The 21863-nt window shown below is 36.2% G+C and overlaps 2 long non-coding RNA genes across 2 annotated transcripts in view; one reads left to right on the forward strand and one right to left on the reverse strand.

Moving 5' to 3' along the window:
- Positions 1–18061, forward strand: part of LOC145998366 (uncharacterized) — a 32268-nt gene extending 14207 nt beyond the window's left edge. Inside the window, exon 3 of the long non-coding RNA XR_014443309.1 lies at positions 17883–18061. This is a non-coding gene — a long non-coding RNA (uncharacterized LOC145998366). The remainder of the gene's footprint in view (positions 1–17882) is intronic.
- On the reverse strand, positions 273–20398 carry LOC145998542 (uncharacterized). The gene is made up of 4 exons (XR_014443326.1): positions 20359–20398; positions 16849–17007; positions 2622–2771; positions 273–424 (listed from the first exon to the last, which is right to left on the reverse strand). It is a non-coding gene; the product is annotated as an uncharacterized LOC145998542 (long non-coding RNA).
- Positions 20399–21863: the final 1465 nt, after the last annotated feature.

Genomic DNA, 21863 nt, shown 5'->3' on the forward strand with positions numbered 1-21863 from the left:
TCCAGCATTTTGGGGGGGTGGGAGCTTTATTTTCTTGTATCAAAAACAAAAGTCATTATTGACTTGGGTATTATTTTTTCGGGGCTGCCTCAGGGCAAGGAACATACACAGGCCATCAACTCATACTTAGCTACTATAGTTTTATTCCATTCATAATATGAACAAAACATTGCCTAAGCAATGATTACCTAATACAATTTTGTTTTCTCCCATGAAAAAGACATGCTATGTTTATTTAAAATGAGTTTTTATTCATTATTTTTAAAGCCAAAAAAGAAATATTTTAATTCAATTGTACACACAGCATAACATAAATGTAGTTTCCAGCAACTTTTTACAATTACAATTTTTGAGCCAGTTATTTTGATCACTTCCATCTCGTCTCAATGCATTGATTTCCATGTTCCTTCTCTCCACCATACACCTGAAAATAAAAAGAAATTAAAATTATAAACCATGCCTGATAAATTTTATTATTCTGTCTTTTCACTAGGGCTGAGCAGATACCAATGCTTCAAAATATTAGTGAATGAATATTTGTTCCACTCCAGTAAATAAAATTCTACCAGTGCATCAATATCAGCTTAACCCTAGTTTCCACCATATTGGATTCACTGTTACAGCCACATAGTAGAACCCTGATATTATGAGCCTTCAATCTATTAGTCACTGCTAAAGAATCGTTATCTTCAAATTCAGACTTTTTATTATTATTATTTTTACAGAATTCCCCACATTAGCTCTGGATATCAAATTTAGAATTGAATGAATAGTTTCATAGTGCTGTCTTAATTATCACACTTCTTCCCAACAAAAATAATTCAGGTGCCATGAAAGCAGAAGTTCGGCATGTTGTTAATGCATGTCTACCAGTCTAGAATGTTTACAATTTTTTTTTACAGTATATTGGATGTTGGAAATTGAGTTATCCAGCTTCAGTTTTCATCTAATAAGGCTTGCAGTAGGGTGTTCAGTGAACCAATATATTTTCTTAATTTCCAACTATACCTAATTAAGGGGGCAAGAATTTTGGTAGACACCCTGTGTACAATATTATTCATTTCTCATGAGTGACTTCAACATAAAAATACAACTTTCTTTTGTGTCTGAATTTCTAAATAGTGGCTCTTAATGTAAAAATGTATTTCTGGTTAACCCTTATAAAGGTGCTGTCAATCTCAATATATTTATGTCCAAAGCTTCAGCACAGGAAATTTTGGCCACAGTAGGGGAAATAAAATTCCATCTCACAAGAAGGGTGCTACAGCCTGTAGTGGCCCTGTAGGTAGTGCTCTTGTTCCAAAATTTGGATCTTGTATTACTCAATGCAAATTATGGGTGATAAAATGTTGACGTGCATTCATACTTTTCCCAGTAGGGGATACCTCTGTAAATCGCTCAAGCTAGGAGGAAGTTTTTCATCTTCTTAAGATCATGTGGACCCGTACGTTCACTGAGTAAAATCAAAAATGCATTGCAGAACGCACATGCTAATGAGTAAATTTAACCACAGAGTATGCCCTGAAATAGCTGTTTCAGTTAATACAGAACAAAACTTTTGGCACTCTAAAGTTCCATCACAAGCTGTACTCTCTCCTTGTAAGTTTATGCATAGATAAGGAAATCAGGACTGGACCTACAGTTTAAAGTCGAATCTTAACCACTGTGGAATATACCTCCTAAGTAAATAAGGTCTAGATTTGAACCTGGGACCTCTAGCATTGTAGCAAACGGTGCTAACCACTCCACCTTGGAGCTTGGCATGTATGCACGTTCAATATATCTATTATCACAGTTACCTCAGAAGGGGCAGAAATGACATTTGTCTAGTCACAAACTTGCAGTCATTTTGTGTTAATTCACATATATTTCGTTGTAGGATCCTAGAAAGTACTCTTACATCATTTTTTTTTATATACTTTGCTCATAGCAAAGATGCAATGTTGCTATGCATGGCTCTGTTCAACATATATTGAACAGTCGCACCTCATTTATTTTTGCAAACATATTTGGCATAAATTCTGCAATGATTGTATGATGGAATAAGGTACAATGATGATGCATAGTGATAGTAGTAATTAATCTAAATACAGTGGACTCTGTAATTCACACACCTTTGGAATTCCTTTTGAAACTTTCATTTGGATAAATTGAAGGCAGTAATCCAGAGGGAGCCATGGGGAAGAGGAAGTTTGTATTTGCTGGAAATCAGCCTCCACCCTCTCCTCAATAATGATGTCAATGATTTGAAGATGCAGTATTCTTCTTACAATCAGTTGTGACTAGTCTACTAGGATGCAATGTTGAAGCATTTTGCATATATTAGCTCAAGATTACAGAGAAAAAATAAAAGTCAATAATATTGTTAGATTTGTGTGTTAATGCAGTGTACTTACTTAACACACGTTCTCCATTTACTGGTAGCGTAATTACTCTTGTGAGAAGAATTGTTTCTTGCTTGCACTATAGGACCTTACGGCATTGTCCACTTCATGTTCATTATTATTATTATTCACATTCTTCATTAGAATTGTTTTCATGTTCCCTTGGAGTTGAACTTAAAAAAAGAGTCCACTGCAGTAACATGTCTAAAAAGACTTAAAATAAAGCCAAAGGCTTACTTGTGATTGGCATATTTCAGAATAACTTCCAGGAACTGCAGGAGGATCTGGTAGTGGAAGATAGAAGCTGGTGAACCAACTCCATGCTGGGTTTTGTCTCAGCTTTTCTAATCAGGAGCTTTCTGGCAATGCAGCACAGAGAAGCACAACCTGAAATATATAGAGGTGTTTTACTGTCTTTATTTGGGATGGCTAATGTACACACACTACCAATAATTTATATAAATATCAATCAGTAAACTGCCTCCAATTTTGATACTATTTTTATGAACATTATTTTCTACACTAGGTTTTATAAACAAAACAATATGTGCAGGTTTTCTCTCTCTCTCACAGCTGATGAAGTGAACAATGTGACGGAAATGTGTAAAATTTAAACGACTAATATCTAGTAATGGAAGCTAATAGGATGATTCGACGTAAACATATTTTTCAATCTAAATGGCTGGAATCGAAAAGTATAAAATCTAGTTCTTGGAGGGTTCAGAGATGGTTTCAAGAATTTTTCTAAGTGATTCATGTAACCTTGTGGAGTAGAGACAGAAACAAATAAACTCCTTGAAAGTTTTTAACGATAAGTATTTGGTCTAGGAATTAATTCGTGCAGTTGTTGCGCACACATTGAAGCTGTAGTTCAAAAACACAAAATACATAAATACCTTAAGAAAAATATTGTCCATCGCGAGCCACCACTTTCGCTCATCTGTCAGGCAAGTTACGGTTTCCATGGTGAAAGAAGTCCTCATCCTTTAAAGCGATCCAGTCAGAGGCCCATTTTTCGATATCTTCTGAAGAAGTGAACCGGTGTCCAATCAAATCGTTATTCATGCAATCGAACAAGTAGTAGTCCGAAGGAGCAACGTCTGCTGAATACGGCGGGTGGGGTTAAACTTCCCATCCGACATTTTCTAAATAGGTTTTGACCGGTTTTGCGACATGTGGGCGAGTGTTATCATGTTGAAAAATAAGTTTATCATGTCTGTTCTCCCATTCTGGTCGTTTCCTGGCCAGAGCTTGCTTCAAACGCATTAATTGTCGTCGATAACGTTCTCCATTAATAGTTTCACCCGGTTGCAGCAGTTCATAGTACACCACACCTTTCATATCCCACCATATGCACATCATAACCTTTGCACAGTGAATATCTCGTTTCGGGTGTGATGGACCTGGTTCACCTGGCTTCACCCAGGCCTTTTTTCATTTCGGGTTCTCGTAATGGATCCACTTCTCATCGCCAGTAACAATGCGATGCAAAAACCCCTTTCTTTTCTGTCTTTGAAGCAGCAATTCGCAAATGGTTTTTCGTCTTTCAACGTCTGTCTTTCAATTCATGTGGAACCCAATGTGACATCTTTTGAATCATTCCCATGGCTTTGAGGCATTTGGAAACTGTTATTTGATCAACCACTAATGCTTCTGCAAGTTCTTCCTGCGTTTGACACAAATCCTGATCGAGCAATGCTCTCAATTCTTCGTCTTCAAATTTTTTTGGCTGTCCAGCTCGCTCTTGGTCTTCCAGGCCGAAATCACCACTTCTGACACGTTCGCTCAGCTAGCGCATGGTCACCATACACTTCCACCAAAATACGATGACTTTCGGTAGCACTTTTCTGCATGTTAAAGTAATGAAGCAGAACACCCTGCAAAACACTTTATCTGGCACGAACTGCGCCATGTTCAGTTGACTACAAAATGCTGTTGTTGACGCGTCAATCAACTGCCCTATACTACGAAACGATGCACGCTGACAGGAGTTTTCAACGCATGTGTGGATACACGGAACTGTGGGACGATACACTCGTTACGCCATCTCTTGTCCAGGTGCACGAATTAATTCCTAGACCAAATATGAAAAAAAATTAATTAGGCAGTATAAGCAATTTGTTTACGAAGCACATTCATAAACCATATGAGGTATTCACACCATTGTCAGGCATGTTTCCCAACTCGGGAGTGAGGAAGTGCAGTGAAAACGAAAATGTAAGAAATTCAGTGTAGGTTCTATTTCTCGACCTTGACGTGAGTGTGGTGTATTGATCAAACCTAATCAACAACTGTGCCAAAAATTGTGGCAAACGAATCACTGAAGCCAAAAAACAGGATGCCGAATTGTGACAGCTGTAAATCATTATGCCTCGAATGTGAGAGACTGAAACTGGAACTAGCGTCAAAGGAAAAAAATATTGACGTTCTGAAATCGGACTTTCGAGATGTAGAAGAAGAAGAAAGAAGGATTGCTCAAAATTTCTGCGAGACAAACAAACAAGATAGTTGGAGTGAAGTAGTGAAACATGAGAGAGTTCAATTCAATCGGCACTATCCATCCACTAATGCCTCAAAAGTAAAGTGATTGGATAATACATTCGAGCATACCAACCCTTTTGCAGCACTGAACGATGAACCTGGTGAAATCGAAAGTGCACGCAATCAGTGTAGGGAGCTTAAATACGAAGAAAGAAGAGACATACAACAGACCCAATCAATGAACTTCGAGATGGGAAAGTTCAATGTACGACAAAACTGAAAATCAAAGAAAAGAGACCCAAAGCAGTGATCTTCGCCGACAGCCATGGGAGCTACCTGGCCAGCAATATGAAAGATTTTCTACCAGGAATGAATATATATGGTTCAGTGAAACCCGGGGCAAAGTCAAAACATGTGCTAGAAGCAGCTAGGGGGGAGTGTCCGATGTTCAGCTCAAATGACTATGTTATTATAGTCACTGGCTCCAATGATATTGCGACAAATCAGGGCAGCGATGCAATAATAGCAGTACGTGACTCACTAGGTTCACTGACTCATACAAATGTAATTGTAACTACTATACCCCACAGATATGATCTCATCCCTCAGTCGTGTGTAAACATCGAAATACAAAAAATAAATAAACAGATGAAGAACACTTGTAAATGCTTCAAAAATGTAACCATAATCCACCTTGACACCATGAGCAGAGAATATCATACAAGACACGGACAGCACTTGAACCACAAAAGAAAACAGTATGTATGTCAAATGATCCATGGTGTTATTAACAGAAAATCACAGGAAATTCAAATCATCCCACTCTGCTGGAAAAAGTGTACTGACACAAGGAAGTGGATAAGTGGATCAGCGCTAGTTGAATCCGACAAGGGAAAAACACAAAACTCTTTGACTGAGACATACAACAAGAGCAACAATGAAAATGGTAGGGTGAGTGAAGAAGCTAGCGACATTGCTATGAAAGCTGTGAGTGATATTGGTTTCATTGAGGAAGAAGGGCAACATGTCGAACGCTCTCCCAACAGAAGTGAAAGTGCACAAGAAATGGTAAATAAAAATCCCCGGCGATGTGAAAAGTTTTACAGTAATAATATTGAGGACAGTGGAGAAGAGGTAAAATTGGATTGTTACTCTGCTGAGGAAATCTGTAAAAGGAAGGAACCATCAGTCAGAAGAACAAGTGCAGTAAACAAGAACATCTCCAGTGAAAGCAAAAGTGAATGCAAAGATAATGAAGAAAAAATGGTGGAAAAAGCCCTTCAAAAACTTCTGGTAAAGAACATTCAGAAGAAAGTATAATCAACGGCCACTCCAAGCAAGACATCTCATGTACGCACGTGGCTTCACAGGTATGTGATCAAACTATTGATAACAATATCCGTATCTCACATCGGAAAAAGTGCATCCCAAACAAACTAAAAGATAATTTTTTATGGTAAAAACAAGTGACTCATCCAAGAAAGAATCTGCAATAATCAGGGAAAAGGCTAACGTAAATAAAAACAAGAAAGGAAAAGACCATAATACAAATACAATAACAAATCTAAATATTCTTCACTTAAATATACAAGGGCTCGAAGGGAAAGAAATTGATTTAGAGATGATAATTCAAGATGCAAATCAGGCAAACATAATATGTATCACCGAGCATTGGCTCCAAAGTGATAAATGCAAACATATAAATTTGCCAGAGTACAATCTAGTAAATAGCTACTCCAGAGAAAAATACAAACGTGGTGGTACATGTATTTTTACCAAGTCAAACATAAAGGTAGATCAATTACAAATTAATATTAAGAAAGTAGAAAAAGATTTTGAATTTTCAACAGCAACGATAAAAGAAATGCAACTAATCATGATATGTATCTATTGAACACCGGATGGTGATTTTGAAGTATTTCTAAACAATCTCAATTCCCTGGTTAAACACATATTTTCTTTAAAATCCAACATAGTGGTCTGTGGTGACAAACGTTGATTTTTTAAAAGACTCCACCCAGAAAACAAGACTACAACATCTAATATGTAGCTATGGCTTGACACCTCATGTTGACTTTCCTACAAGAACTACCAAAACCACACAGTCCATGATAGACCAAATTATAACCTAAATAAAACAGCATGTAAAAGAATTGACATTTACTTCTCAGACCATGATGCTCAGCTACTCACAATAGACACAAGCTGCAATAAAAATACAAAATATACCAACACTGCAGAAATGCGTGATTATAACCCAAACAATGTACTATGTTTTAAACGTAAATTATCAAACGAGAAATGGACAGAAATCCATGAAGCCAACAGCACAAATGAAAGATATAACAACTTTATTAATATTATTAAATCTCTATATAAAGAATCCTTTCCTCAAAAACGTAGAAAACTTAAAAATAAAGAAAACAAAAGCTGGATTACAAATGGAATTACTATCTCAAGCAAAAAAATGAAATCACTTCACAGAGAAAGCAAAACCAATAACAACTATGCAACATACAAAAAAATTTACAGGAAAGTTCTAAAAGTTGCAAAAAAACAGCAGTATGTCAAAGCAAAAACAATGTGGAATAGAATAAAGAAGGAAACCAACTCCGCACCAAAGAACCACCAAAACATAAGCCTAAAGCTAAGACAAAATAACATACACAACCCCCAAAAAATCTCAAATGTTTTTAATAATCACTTCATACAAAGTGTTAGAAACTTATACCCACAAAACCTCACCTCCCCAAAACAAATCATCATCACTGACAATCAACCGGAACTCAAAAACATTTTTTATGGAACCAACAGATGATTCAGAAATTATTCAAATTATCGGGAAACTAAAAAACAAAAAGACAGCAGGACTTGATGAAATAACAGACCACATTATAAAAGTTTTTCTTGTATGTACGCATTGCTTGCATTATATAATTATTTTCTTGTAGTTTACGGTTATTACAAGCATAAGAAAACAGTTTTTCTTTGACGTTTCAGGAGAACACACGCTCCTTTCATCAGACATTTATTTTCATTTTGACTAAAGATACAGTTATAACTAGAGCCCGGAAGTTCAGGCATTTATTTTCGTTAAAATAGGCAGGCAAAAAGGCATTTATAATGTGGTAAATAGGCACTAAAAATGAAAAAAAGGCAAAATAAACTGAAAAAATGCACATTTAGAAGTTGCTTACTTTTATCTATAATTTCTGGCAAAATGTTAAAATCAAAATTGGGAAGAACATTTCAATTTTCTCCGTCTTGATTGCACATAACTACAAGGTGCTTTTTAAGTTCTCAACATTCATTGATAGTCGTCTGTCAGAGAGAATGTTTTTCATAATAGAAAATGATCTTTCTACTTCGACAGAAGTTATTGGAGCATACATATAACAAGCTAATGTAGCTGGACTCATTTTGGTAACAGCATTTTCACCTTTTAGAATATCACAAATTGTTTTCAATTGTTTCAAGTCCTCATTTGCACTCACTACCCGTTAGCACTTTTCCGCAACAGCTCACTCCTTTTCTCCTGGCACTTCCATCATCTGCTGCATAGATTCCTCGAAGATTTTCATGGATGCTATAATTGTAATTGTCTCTGGCAATGCACCATAATGTGCAAAAGTAAACTTGAATAGCACAGGAGTTTTTTCACTTCACGAATTGAAGCCACTTCATTTTCTGGAAGAGCATCGATCACCTCACTGATTTTTTGAAGGTTGTTAGCATAATATATAGCTGCTGATATCCAGGTTCCCTATCTCGTCAAGACTGGTTGCTGAGGTAAACTAAGCTCAATCACAACTTCCTGAAATTTTCGGGTTCGAGAGGGAGATTTCAGAAATATTTTCTTTGTGTTCGAAATCAACCTGTCCACTTCAGCAGTCAATCATGCTCAAGAAATGTTTACCGAAAGGCAATATCCTGACTCAGCATGAAATACTTTTTTCTCACACTTTTCTCCTTCAGCAATGTTGAAACATGCATGAGTTCAATATTACTTAAATAAGGCGAAAATTATTCATATAATAAACGGAAGAAAAATAAATGCCAACAACGTTTTTTGGGAGAAAAATAATTTATATACACATTTTTTTTTAAAAAAATGTCAAATTTCATTGAAAAAGGCAAAAAAGGGCATAATTAAAAATAGGCAGTGGGGTCCCAAATAGGCAAAATAGGCAAAATGAAAAGGCTTCCAAAACATTCGAAACAACATAAGAAACGTATATCCAGAAAAATGTTATCAATATATGCAGTAGATAAAAAGAGGCATTTTGCCAAACTTCCGGGCTCTAGTTATAACAATGGTTAGTAATTTTTTAAACAAAAAGAATCCCTTATATAATGGCTGTTGTCAATGTTACATTGTTGTAATATAGCAACTTAACAGTGAAAAAAGCAGTCTGTTTTATTTTTATTTGAGATTTTTTAAAATTATGAATCCCAAATATCATCAGGTAATTCAAATTCATCATTGTTTTCACAAAGTCTCTTGATGTTTCCTGTTACATTAAATTTTAAAGATGGTGGCTTACTCCATTTGTGAAAAAGAAAACTCCATACTGGATCTATGTTACCATTTTCATTATTTAATTTATTCCAGTGTTCTTCTGCAATGAACGAAGCTTCCCAGACATTCAACTCTGTGTTTCCCGTTAATCTTTTTAAAACCCTTCTCTTTTTAATCAAATGTTTCTCTTCGATGATATGAGTTGACAAACCTGTTCTTCGGTTTTGATTTATAATGTCCAAATCATGTTCGTGCCATCTTATTGCCATTATCCTTGCTGTTTCTCCCACATAATCCTTTGAACATGAACAACTTATATTATATATTCCTGTGGTTTCCACATCTGGTAGAGAGTTTCTCATTTTGAATTCATTAAATGTACATTCCAAACTTCTTGGTGATTTAAAAACAATTTTGCAATCAAAACTTCTAAAAATTTTTGCAATTTTATGTGAGAATCCCTTGTGGAATGGAATGCACACAAATTTCTTTTCAACAGATTTTTCATCTTTGTCTGTATTTCTCTTTTCCTTTAGTTTTCTTGCAACTTGTTTTTTGATTTGGTTTATTCTGTTAGTGTGAAAGCCATTTTCTTTTGCTATATTAAAAAGCCTTTCTTCTTCATTTTTGATATCCTCATTATTAGAACATAGTCTTTGTGCTCTCAGGAAAAAATTTAAAAATATGTTATCCATTGTTATACGTGAATGTTCTGAATTGGCATGGATGTATTTTTCACCCGCTAATTTTTTTCTATGGACTGATGTTTGAATTGTTGAGTCAGTTGTCTTAATTTGCAGATCAAGGAAAGAAATTACATTGTTATTCATGGGTTCGCAAGTGAATTTTATGCGACGATGTGATTCATTTAACAATTTAAATATGTCCATGATGGTGTTATCGTTTTTAGCAATAATTAGCACATCATCTACATATCTGATGTAGAGTTTGATATCCGCACCTATCACATTAACAATTTAAGATTCTATGTAATGAAGGAAAATGCTGGAGATGATTCCGGATACTGGGTTTCCCATTGATAGACCATTACTTTGCTGATAGATTTTGCCATCAAATATAAAGTAATTGTAATTTGCACATACAGTAAACCATCGAACCATTTCCCATGATTCTACTGGGTTAACCTTCATCTCAATAAGCCATCTGTGTAATGCATCTGTGGCACCTTCTATTGGGACACTAGGATATAAATTTTCAACAACAAAACTTGCAATACGATACTCATTATTCCAAACAATATTTTTTTAGTTTGTTTCACTTCATATGCATTTTTAACACTGAATGGTGTTTGTTGTTAAATTATAGCAAGTCTTTCAACTAAATATTTGGATAGTTTGTATGCAGGATGTGTGAAAGTTGCAATGATGGGTTGTATTGGAGTTCCCGGTTTGTGAGTTTTTGTTAAATAATGAAAATGGTAACATAGATCCAGTATGGAGTTTTCTTTTTCACAAATGGAGTAAGCCACCATCTTTAAAATTTAATGTAACAGGAAACATCAAGAGACTTTGTGAAAACAATGATGAATTTGAATTACCTGATGATATTTGGGATTCATAATTTTAAAAAATCTCAAATAAAAATAAAACAGACCGCTTTTTTCACTGTTAAGTTGCTATATTACAACAATGTAACATTGACAACAGCCATTATATAAGGGATTCTTTTTGTTTAAAAAATTACTAACCATTGTTATAACTGTATCTTTAGTCAAAATGAAAATAAATGTCTGATGAAAGGAGCGTGTGTTCTCCTGAAACGTCACAAAGAAAAACTGTTTTCTTATGCTTGTAATAATCGTAAACTACAAGAAAATAATCACATTATAAAAGCATACCATTTGCAAATTGTGAAACCCTTTGTACATATTATAAACTACTCCTTTTCAAGTGGAATTTTTCCAGTACTAAAAACAGCCAAAATAATACCAATCTATAAAAAAAGGTGAAAAAATGATGTAAAAAAACTACAGGCCAATTGCACTACTGTCGGTGTTCTATAAAATAATCGAGCATGCAGTTGAGAAACGACTAAGGAATTTTTGTAACACATACCAAATTATAACACCAACCCAACATGGTTTTCTAAGAGACAAAAGTACAACTACAGCGCTTCATGAATTCACAGAAAATATACTTCTCCACACGGAAAGGAAACTACTAAACACAACAATTTTCTGTGACTTAGTAAAGCTTTCGATACCATAGACCATTATATACTGTTTAAAAAACTAGAAAGATATGGGATTAGAGGAATTCCTCTAAGTTGGTTTAAATCTTACATGACAAACAGAAAGCAAATTGTAGAAATATCACATGAAGATAACTATGGCAACATTACCAGGCACATTTCCAATACCAATACAAATAATGTTGGTGTGCCCCAAGGAAGTGTACTAGGTCCCCTGTTTTTTCTGCTATATATAAATGATCTCCCATCTGCTGTGCCTGCATCAACTACACTACTCTACGCAGATGACACCTCCCTAAGTATTGTAGATTGTAAAATGAACTCTCTTCAGCAAAATTCAAGCAACACTTTAAAAAAAAATTAAATGGATGGTGCAAGGAAAACAGACTAATACTAAATCCAACAGAAACTAGCAACATGGCCTTCCACACGACACAACAGAAAAACAAAGATTGCCCGACACTCGAATTAGACTCAAAAATCATACAAAAAAACCACAACAATAAAATTTCTAGGCATACATTTTGATGAAAACGTGTCTTTTGGTCATCATATTAAAAATCTATGTAAACATCTAGCCACTTTACATTATGCAATTCGGAAAATGAGAAGTATCTCTAACTTAAAAATGGTAAAAATCCTCTATTTTTCAAGTGTAGAATCTAGACTAAGGTATGGCATATTGCTATGGGGGAACTCAACGAAACCGTCGAAGGTTTTCATTCTACAAAAAAGAATTATTAGAACTATGGTCCAAGAGCCTCCACAAACATCTTGTAAAAATCTGTTCACCAAACTTTCAATACCCTATATATATTAGAATGCCTCCTATTAGTAAAGCACAACATCAAAAACCTCAATAAAAATAGTAATATACATAATCATAACACAAGAACAAAGGCAAATGTACACATAGACAACCACAGACTGAACCTATACAAAAGGAGTGCCAGAAACACAGGAATACAATAAACTTCCATGTGAAATAAAAGAGGAAAGAAATCTTAAGCTATTCAAAAATAAAATAAAAAACTACCTCTTAGAAACATCACCCTACAGCATAGAAGAATTTCTACAACATATCTAAAACTACTTTCTCTGTCTCACCCATGTACATAAACAATTGGACACAATATATCAACATGTATGAAACCTTAATTAATCTGATCTGCATCCCATATATGTAATGTAGTGGATGTAATATACATTTGTAACTCAATTATGGTGATCTACATCCCAAATATGTTATCAAGGGTATGTAATATATATTTGTAACCATAACTGCTATATGCTATGTATGTAACCAAACCGATATGTAATAATATATACTTGTAACTTTAATTATACTGCATCCCAAATAAGTAATGAAGTGGATGTATTTGTACTGAAATCATGCTAATGTTATATGTAACAATTGACGTGCTCTATACTGCTGCAGATTGAAATATCTACAGTGTAGTCTACAGAACAAGAATAAATTACAATTACATCCTCAGTGATTGGAATACACTGCCAAAAGTCATGGGATAGCAGTATGCAAATATTCACGTGGAGCTAGCAGCGCGTAGCAGTTGTACTCTTGGGATACATCTTCTAACATGATTATGCAGGGTGGGTACTCTAAGACCATGATAAAATTCAAGTATAATTCCCGGTTTTCAAGGTGAACTTTCCAAAAATTCAAGGGCACATACATTTAAAACATAATTTAAGGTGCAGAGTTTCATTTCACATACATATATTTGAAATACATCTACAAACACAAGTCACAAATGTTACATGATATACTAATTTCAAACTCAAATTTTACGTAATCAACTTCAAGATATCTCAGTTTGAAATAATTTTCAATTGGTTAGATAGATTTTTCAAAATGAATGAAGAGAATTAGGTTTTATTTTCGATGCAGCTTACTTTCCTCGACAAAAATAATGGCTAAACTGTTAAAAACTTGCTTCAGGGCATTAAGAAATATGTATAAATTCAATGGGACTTGGAATAATAAAAGTTGCAATTTTTCATGTCTACGAAGAAAAAAATCATGCATAATTCCTGGTGAGTAGCCACCCTGTTATGGTGAGAATTATCAGAATTTGAATGCAGAATGATAGTTGGAGTCAGGTGCATGGGACATTCAACATTCCTAGATCTACATTGTCAAGGGTGTACCAAAAGTAACTCATTGCAGGCATTACCTCCCACCATGGACAGTGCAGTGACAAGCGACATCTGAGCAGAATCGCCTGTGCTAACAGACAAGCGACACTGCGTGAAATCACAGTCAATGAGGGATGTACGAGAGATGTGTTTGTGTCAGTTCAGCGAAATTTGCCGTTGATGGGATATGGCAGCAGAAGACAGACTAGAGTGCCTTTACTAACAGCATGCCATCGGAAGCACTTTGGCTCGTGCGCACATTGATTTTACCCTAGATGACTGGAAAAACATAGCTTGGTCAGATGAGTCACGATTCCAGTTGGTACGGGTTGACGAAAGGGTTCGGCTTGTCAACAAGGCACTGTACAAGCTGGTGATGGCCCCATAATGGTGTGGGGCATGGTTGGACTCCTCTGGTCAAATTGAACCAGTCATTGCTTGGAATTGCTATGTTCAGCAGCTTGGTGACCATGCCTTCATGGACTTTATGTACCCTGAAACGATGGGATTTTCCAGGATGACAATACACCGTGCCATGATTATTTGCGATTGGTTTGAGCAGCATTCTGGACAATTCCAATGAATTATTTGGCCACCTAGATCGACAGATATGAACCTCGTGGAATACATTTGGGATATGTTCGAAAGATTCGACACAACAGCCACACAATTATGAGCAGCTATCAAAACTGAATGGCTGAACATCTCTTCAGGAGATTTCCACCAACTTGTAGAGTTAATGCCATGTCAATTTGCTGCACTTTGCCAGGCTAATGGAGGTCCCACACGATATTATATAGCGTACGTTTTTAGAAGGAACACTAGTTCAGCCAGTGCTATTACGCTGTTGCCAAACTCACTGCACACGGACTTGAAACACAGAATTTGCTGTGTTCAGCTTTTTTTATATATAATGCATGCACATTATATTTCAGTACAGAGAAATAATATAGTGAATATTTTTACACAGGATTATAATATCATATCACTGCAGCATATAAGAGAAACTCGTATTTGAAAGAAGTTTGAAAGTAGAGGAATTGCAAGGTCATTGTCATCGCTCCCGTTTCTGTATGTTTTCCAGGAGATTTGAATAGGGGTTCACCGATTTCTGTGGTAGATATTTTACCCTGTTAGTTTAATAATACGTGACACAGTATGCACACCTACACCACACGCTTTAGCGGTAAGTTCTTGACTCTGAGAAAACACTGTTTCAGCATGCACTTTTTCCGACGCCAATTCCTTGAAGTAAGAATACACTTTAAAAATACGATTTCTGTCTTATGAACATATTATTTTACCCTTGTTGCCTGTACTACTACTAGCTAGCTTTCAAGAGCGGCATTATTAAATAGCACTCATTGAACACACACTATTGTACAACAATTGAACTTCGGAACACACACTATTGTACAACAATTGAACATAAGGGTTATATTGCACAGCGCTTCGATGCCAGTGGTCCTAGGTTCGAATCCCGGCATGGATGTTTGTAAGTGTCCCTCATCAATTTCATCACTCATCCTCATCTTCGCAATTAGCCAAGAGTGGCAGAAAAGCGAGGCAAAATAAATCAATCAATAAATTAGGGCTGTATTGAATCCTCTCACAAGTCACAACTGGTTTCCGGCAGATCCATCAGATCTGTCAATAAAAGAATCCAACAGCACCTAGCAGATGCGAAAAAAGTCCACCCACTACTGGTCTTGCTAAACATATCAAATACAATAGCCATAAAATTCAAAAGGTTCAAGTCAAACACACTGCCCACATGCTTGTAGACACCAAAATCAAGGAAACTCATGCCATAAGCAATTCCCGCACGAGCTAAACATCGATAGTGGGCAAGCGCACCACACTTGGATTCCCCTACAACAGTTATCGCCCGGAAATAGCAGAAGACACAGACCCAGACGCACGCCAAGCAACAGTACAGCAAGTTCCAACGAGGATGGTGGCAGTGGCCACTGAAATTAACCGAAAAAGAAAAAACAGCTTCGCGGATAAAAGTGAGTACTAGTTTCTCTGTATTTATATACTACCACGTGTCTCTTTTCCCAATTATGAAAAGAGAGTAGTTGAATGATTCGATAAAACCTGCTGTTTGGAGGTTTAAACTACTGTATAAATCATTCATATCCTTTGAGAATGGATCTTCCACGATACAGTAGACGGCCAGCAACTGAAAATACATTTGTGTTTGGCGTACACACATTTTATTTTAAAAGCACAGATTAAAGCGATAACGGAGGCTAGCAAGAGAATCTCAAAGTAGGCTTCACATAAAGTATCTTAAGTTTGCTGTAAGAAAAATAAATTTACCACAATTAATTTTATTTAATGCACTGCCAAATTTTTCACTCGAAAATAATAGTTGTGCTTTTCCATTGACCATATATTCGTTTAATGGTGAACTTGCTAAAAGGACCATGTCAGGAAATTGAAATCTATAAGTTATGCTAACAAATGCATTTAATATTCATGAAACAACAAGGAAGGAGAAAAAATAAGACTTAAAAAAGACAAAAAATACTGAAAAATGACCTAAAAGCCAAAAAAGGGAAGACAAATGCAAAAAAAAATAATGCTTTCTGGTTCCAGCTGAAGGGAAAAGGAAATGAATTCTACTAGCTCCGCATTTATGAATCGCCCTTACAATTTCGTAACAAGCTCTGTCAGCTGTGTTCGAATGGCAGGGTTGCCAGGTGCATAGAAACTTACACTTAAAAGTCAAATTTCATTTCAAAAAGCCATTTCAGTTTTATAGTTTTTTTAAAAAAATATTACTACTAAGTAAATCTAACATGGGAATTTGCATTTGCGCCTGTTACACGCAGTGACATGGTGAAGACATATGTGGTTTCATGTTGGCTGTCTGAATTATTCCATGCATAATACGCACCACAGTTTGGGGACAAAAATTTTGGAAAGAAGTGCACGTTATACATGAGTAAATATGGTGTAAACATTATTTTGCAGAATGGACAGTAAGATGTATCTCTGGGACAAAGTGCAAAACTTTCTTCGCCCTCTACCACAAGATGTACAAAATTCATGGAAAAATAATTTGCCATGGATAAACCAGAAACATACCTCCATCAACAAGCAGCTTCATCAGTATTATAAGGTCCAGCATAGTCCTAGAAGAAGTTTATGCTTCTTGCTTGATGTGGAGGTTTACGGTCACCCTCACCTGTAGCCACGATGGGAATCAGTCATTGCATAGTACAGAAATAACAACCCCTCCATGCCCTGATAAAGAGGAAAATATATAACAGTGAACCAAATTATAATGACAATGCAGATGTTCTATTTCTAATTTTTCTTGCCTTTTGTGCCTTCCCCAAATGCATCCTGTGTTCAGGGACTACCAATATGATGACACAGCAAGAAAAGAAAATACCCTGTAGATGGATAGAGAGAAAGTCTCTGAAATGTTAATGTATGTGTGCGTTTGTACACATATTGACCAGACATAATATCTAAATCTGTTTAAAATAGAGGAATGGAGCGGTGGACAAAAGGAAGGAAGGACACAAGGACTAAACACCAAGTAAAAGAGGACACAGGAAAAATTCAAATTTTCATACCCGTGAGCAGCATCTTGGTCGTTGCCCGGAAGCAGTCATTGAAAGGGTTGTGATGGTTGGTATGGACGGTGACAGTGAAGTCCAGGTCTTGGGTGGAGAAAGATTGGTTGTTGATTCTGAGATTGGGGTTGTGGATAACGTTTTCTCCAGGTAGGAGCCACCACAAATATTGCAGGTAAGGATATAGATGTCTGAATTTGAAGATAACTATTCTTTAGCACAGTGACTAATAGATTGAAGGCTCATAATATCAGGGTTCTACTATGTGGCTGTAACAATGCATCCAATATGGTGAAAACTAGGGTTAAGCTGATATTTATGCATTGGTAGCATTTTATTTACTGATACTTTTTTGGCATTGTGATTGTTTATGCAAAATCTGAAGTTTACATAACAGGTACTTTTCTAGTTGGGAGTGGAACGAATATTCATTCACTAATATTTTGAAGCATTGGTATCTGCTCAGCCCTAGTGAAAAGACAGAATAATAAAATTTATCAGACATGGTTTATAATTTTAATTTCTTTTTATTTTCAGGTGTATGGTGGAGAGAAGGAACATGGAAATCAATGAATTGAGACGAGATGGAAGTGATCAAAATAACTGGCTCAAAAATTGTAATTGTAAAAAGTTGCTGGAAACTGCATTTATGTTTATGCTGTGTGTACAATTGAATTAAAATATTTATTTTTTTGCTGTAAAAATAATGAATAAAAACTTAATTTTGAAAATAAAATTTTAAATAAACATAGCATGTCTTTTTCTTTGCAGAAAACACATTAGGTAGTCATTGCTTAGGCAATGTTTTTTTTCATATTATGAATGAAATATTTCAAATAAAACTGTAGTAGCTAAGTATGTGTTGATGGCCTGTGTATGTCCCTTCCTCTCAGGAGCCCCGAAAAAAAAATTCACAAGTCAATAATGACTTGTGTTTTTGTTACAAGAAAATAAAGTCCTCCCCCCCAACATGCTGGACAGAACCCGCTATTATCCAGAGGCACTTTGTCCATCCTGATTATAGCAGGTCCTGTCCAGTAATAGCATTAGTTGTGACAACCAGCACTGTACATGGAGACAGGGGTGGATCCAGGATTCAGTTGGGGGGGGGGCACCAATTTCCAAAAGTACACATAAATATTAATGAAGATTACAGTACTACTATAAATTAAAGTTTACCATGTTGAAACAAGTCTTTTATACTTTAATATTTCTTTAAGTACCAATTCGAGTCATCCGTACATGCGGCCAAGTTATTAAGAACAAATATATTTAAAAATTACATTGTAAAAAAAAAAAACAATATATTAACAAAGCGTATTCCTCGCGAACACAGAAAGGCACAAGTTACAGAAGTACTTTCATGTTATAAACAATCTGTTTTACTTCATTTCTTAATTCCTTTTGCTTTATAATTAGTTTCATGTAGCACCTGAGTCATTTTCAGTAACATGCATGATACATGAAAAAGCTGCTTGTAATTTGGACACCAGTTTAACTTTTCAATCGTCAAATAATTGGAACTTACTAAAGACATTTAACTCACCCTACAAATACTTTAGCTGTAGTTTTCGTGAATGTTTCCTTGCAAATATGTCAATAACCTCCTCTGGTTTCACTTGGTATTTGTCTTTATGGATGTACAGGAGAGCCAACTATTCAATCGTTCATTACCCATTGTAGATCTAAGGTAGGTCTTGATTTTTCGCAGATTGGAAAATGAACACTCAGCTGTAGCCATTGTGACTGGAATCACATACAACAGGTGAAGCAAACTTCTAATGTTGGGATACAAGGAAGAAAATTTGTACGCCTCTGCTGAATTATCTGGGGTAGATTTTTCCAATAACCAGAATTGTCTCCATAACTTGAGTTCCCCTTCTAATGCTAAAATAGACTGCACATCATTTTCATAAAATTTAGATGCCTCAATTATATCTTTAGCTGGATCATCATCTTCAACAATGAATTTCGGAATTACTTTCTGTAGAGTGCTTAAGACTTCAATCTGGATCGCACCACCTGCATATAGTGTTGGGTAGGATAATGTGCTTTAAACCTTACTTTCACGCCCTTTGATTCTTTAATGACGGAACAATGAACAGGGAGAAACTTTCTTTACAAACGATTTATGAAAGAAACATAGTCGATGTTCGAGAGGCACCAACTTTCAACGGCATACGGGGCACCAACTTTCAATGATGTTTGGGGACACCAACTTCTAATGGTGTATGGGGGGGGGGGGGCACCAACTTTCAACAATGCACAGGGGGCACCAACTTCAAATGATGTTTGGCACTCGGCAATTTTTAACGATATACGGGGTGCACCACTTTTCAAAAGTATACACACAATTAATAATATTTTTTATTATTAATTTTGTAAATTACACATATATATATAATTTGCTCGAGCATTTTGGGGGGGGGACACGTGGCCCCCTCTGGATCCACCACTGTATGGAGAGGGCCTTTGCAATCACGGTTTTTGTTATTTTACGTTGCATTTCTGCCACTTTTGACTAATCGCAACAATGAATTATGAATGTCTCCCACTTAAAGAACAGAACATATTAATGCAAAAGCTATTTTATTAATTATTCTACTGCAATGCTCCTGTATCTCATTACATACGCAAATTAGTGACATTTAACGGTTTTTTTAGACACTTTCCAGAAAACAACAACAAAGAAAAGCAAATATGCTCCCAAACAGAAACCCTTCTTCGCCGGGTCACTGCTCATTCCCATGTGGCAGCTCTCGGGAGCCGGCAAGATGAGAGCAGACAACACTCTGAAAATTTTCAACCTGGGCTCAATCCGATGTCAGGCTTACTGAGTCTTCACCCTAGAATCATGTGGAGTGGCCCTCTCCATCTCAAGGATAATTTGAATAAGAAGTCTCTTCCTCCAACAGGCTAGACAGAACCTGCCATTTTCCAAAGGAAATTTTCCCATCCTGATTGTAGCAGGTCCTATCCAGAAATGACATTAGTTGTGACTAAACAAACTCACCCTCGCTCCATATTGCAGCAATAGGCTGCACACACATCCTTGTTTGAAACCAGGAAGTCCACATGGTAGAGGGTCTTTGCAATCACAATGTTGGGATCAGCAATGCAGCAACATGGAGATCAGTTCCAGTGACTAGAGGACTGTAGTCCACATTTGTTCCTGCAAGATTACAAAAAATATTAGTTACTCAAATTGCACAGTTTGTAAAATTTACCCTAAAAAATACTTCTGTTCAATGTAAACACCAAAAAAAGGTCCAGAAGTCATTCATATAGCAACACAGTTGTTCAGCACCAGCTGAAAGTAACAACTTCATGATACATCCTCTTATACATGATATTGCCAGAAAATTATTCACCCAATAAGATCACAGGATTGGTGTATCAGAGCGTATTCTATTCAACAAAAGCTCAAGACCTTGAATATACCCAATCCTACAATGTGTTGGTGCTGTAGCAGGGAATTCTTAAAATTGTACCTAGTTTCTGATTAATATTGCTATGCAACATTATGGAGGAAACTTAATACCCAGCTTGCCTCGTCAGTATGGCAATAGAGAAGAGACATCTGCTTGGTCCAGTAGGTAAAATATGTGCAACCAACACAGAAGCTCAATGAGTGTCTTATCACAATAAGCAGCACTAGAGTTTTGCCAAATCTAAAACAAGTTATGTTTTAGATTTGTAACAGTTTTGTAACTACGAGGGTAAGTCAATATAAAAAGGGTGATCCATAAAGAACGCCGGATTTGAAGTTGCTATAAATGAATGTTTTATTTTTAGAAAAGCACAAAACACATACCATTCTCTACAGGAGATATTAAGGTTTAAACATGGAAAACAATATCCGCCATATGACCCTCCCCCTACTAGCCCTACACGCAATCACTCGGTCCATGAAATTCACCATGACCTGATCACACATTTTCCCATCAAGTGTGTTGAGGACACGTCGAATTTCTTGCTTAAGTTCCAACAAATTTCGGGGTTTGTTCTGGTAAACTTGTGACTTGGTGTACCCCCACAAGAAAAAGTCACAAGATCGAGGTGGGAAGGTTTGGTCTCCTCGCAAAGAGATTATTCTGTCCGGGAACTTCTCACGCAGCAGATTGATTCTTTCTCCTGAAGTGTGGCAAGTTGCGCCGTCTTGTTGGAACCATACATTTTCGATGTTCATTTGATCCAAACGAGGCCAAAGAAAATCAGTTACCATTGCACGGTAACGAATTTCATTCACTGTCAGAGCATTTCCTTCTTCGTCCTCAAAAAAGTAAGGCCCGATCAAACCCTCACTCCAAATCCAACACCAAACCGTAACTCTTTGATGATGCATTTCCTTTTGCTGAATCACTCTTGGGTTCTCAGATCCCCATATTCGGCAATTCAGCTTGTTTATGAACCCGTTTAAATGAAAATGAGCTTCATCGCTGAAAATGATGCGCTTTGCGAAACCCTCGTTGACTCGTTCCCTTTCAAGGATACAGTCAACAAGGTTTCAGTTCCTAC

The sequence above is a fragment of the Lepisma saccharinum genome, chromosome 14, assembly GCF_977018435.1.
Source record: "Lepisma saccharinum chromosome 14, izLepSacc3.1, whole genome shotgun sequence".
NCBI classification, from domain to species: Eukaryota; Metazoa; Arthropoda; class Insecta; order Zygentoma; family Lepismatidae; genus Lepisma; species Lepisma saccharinum.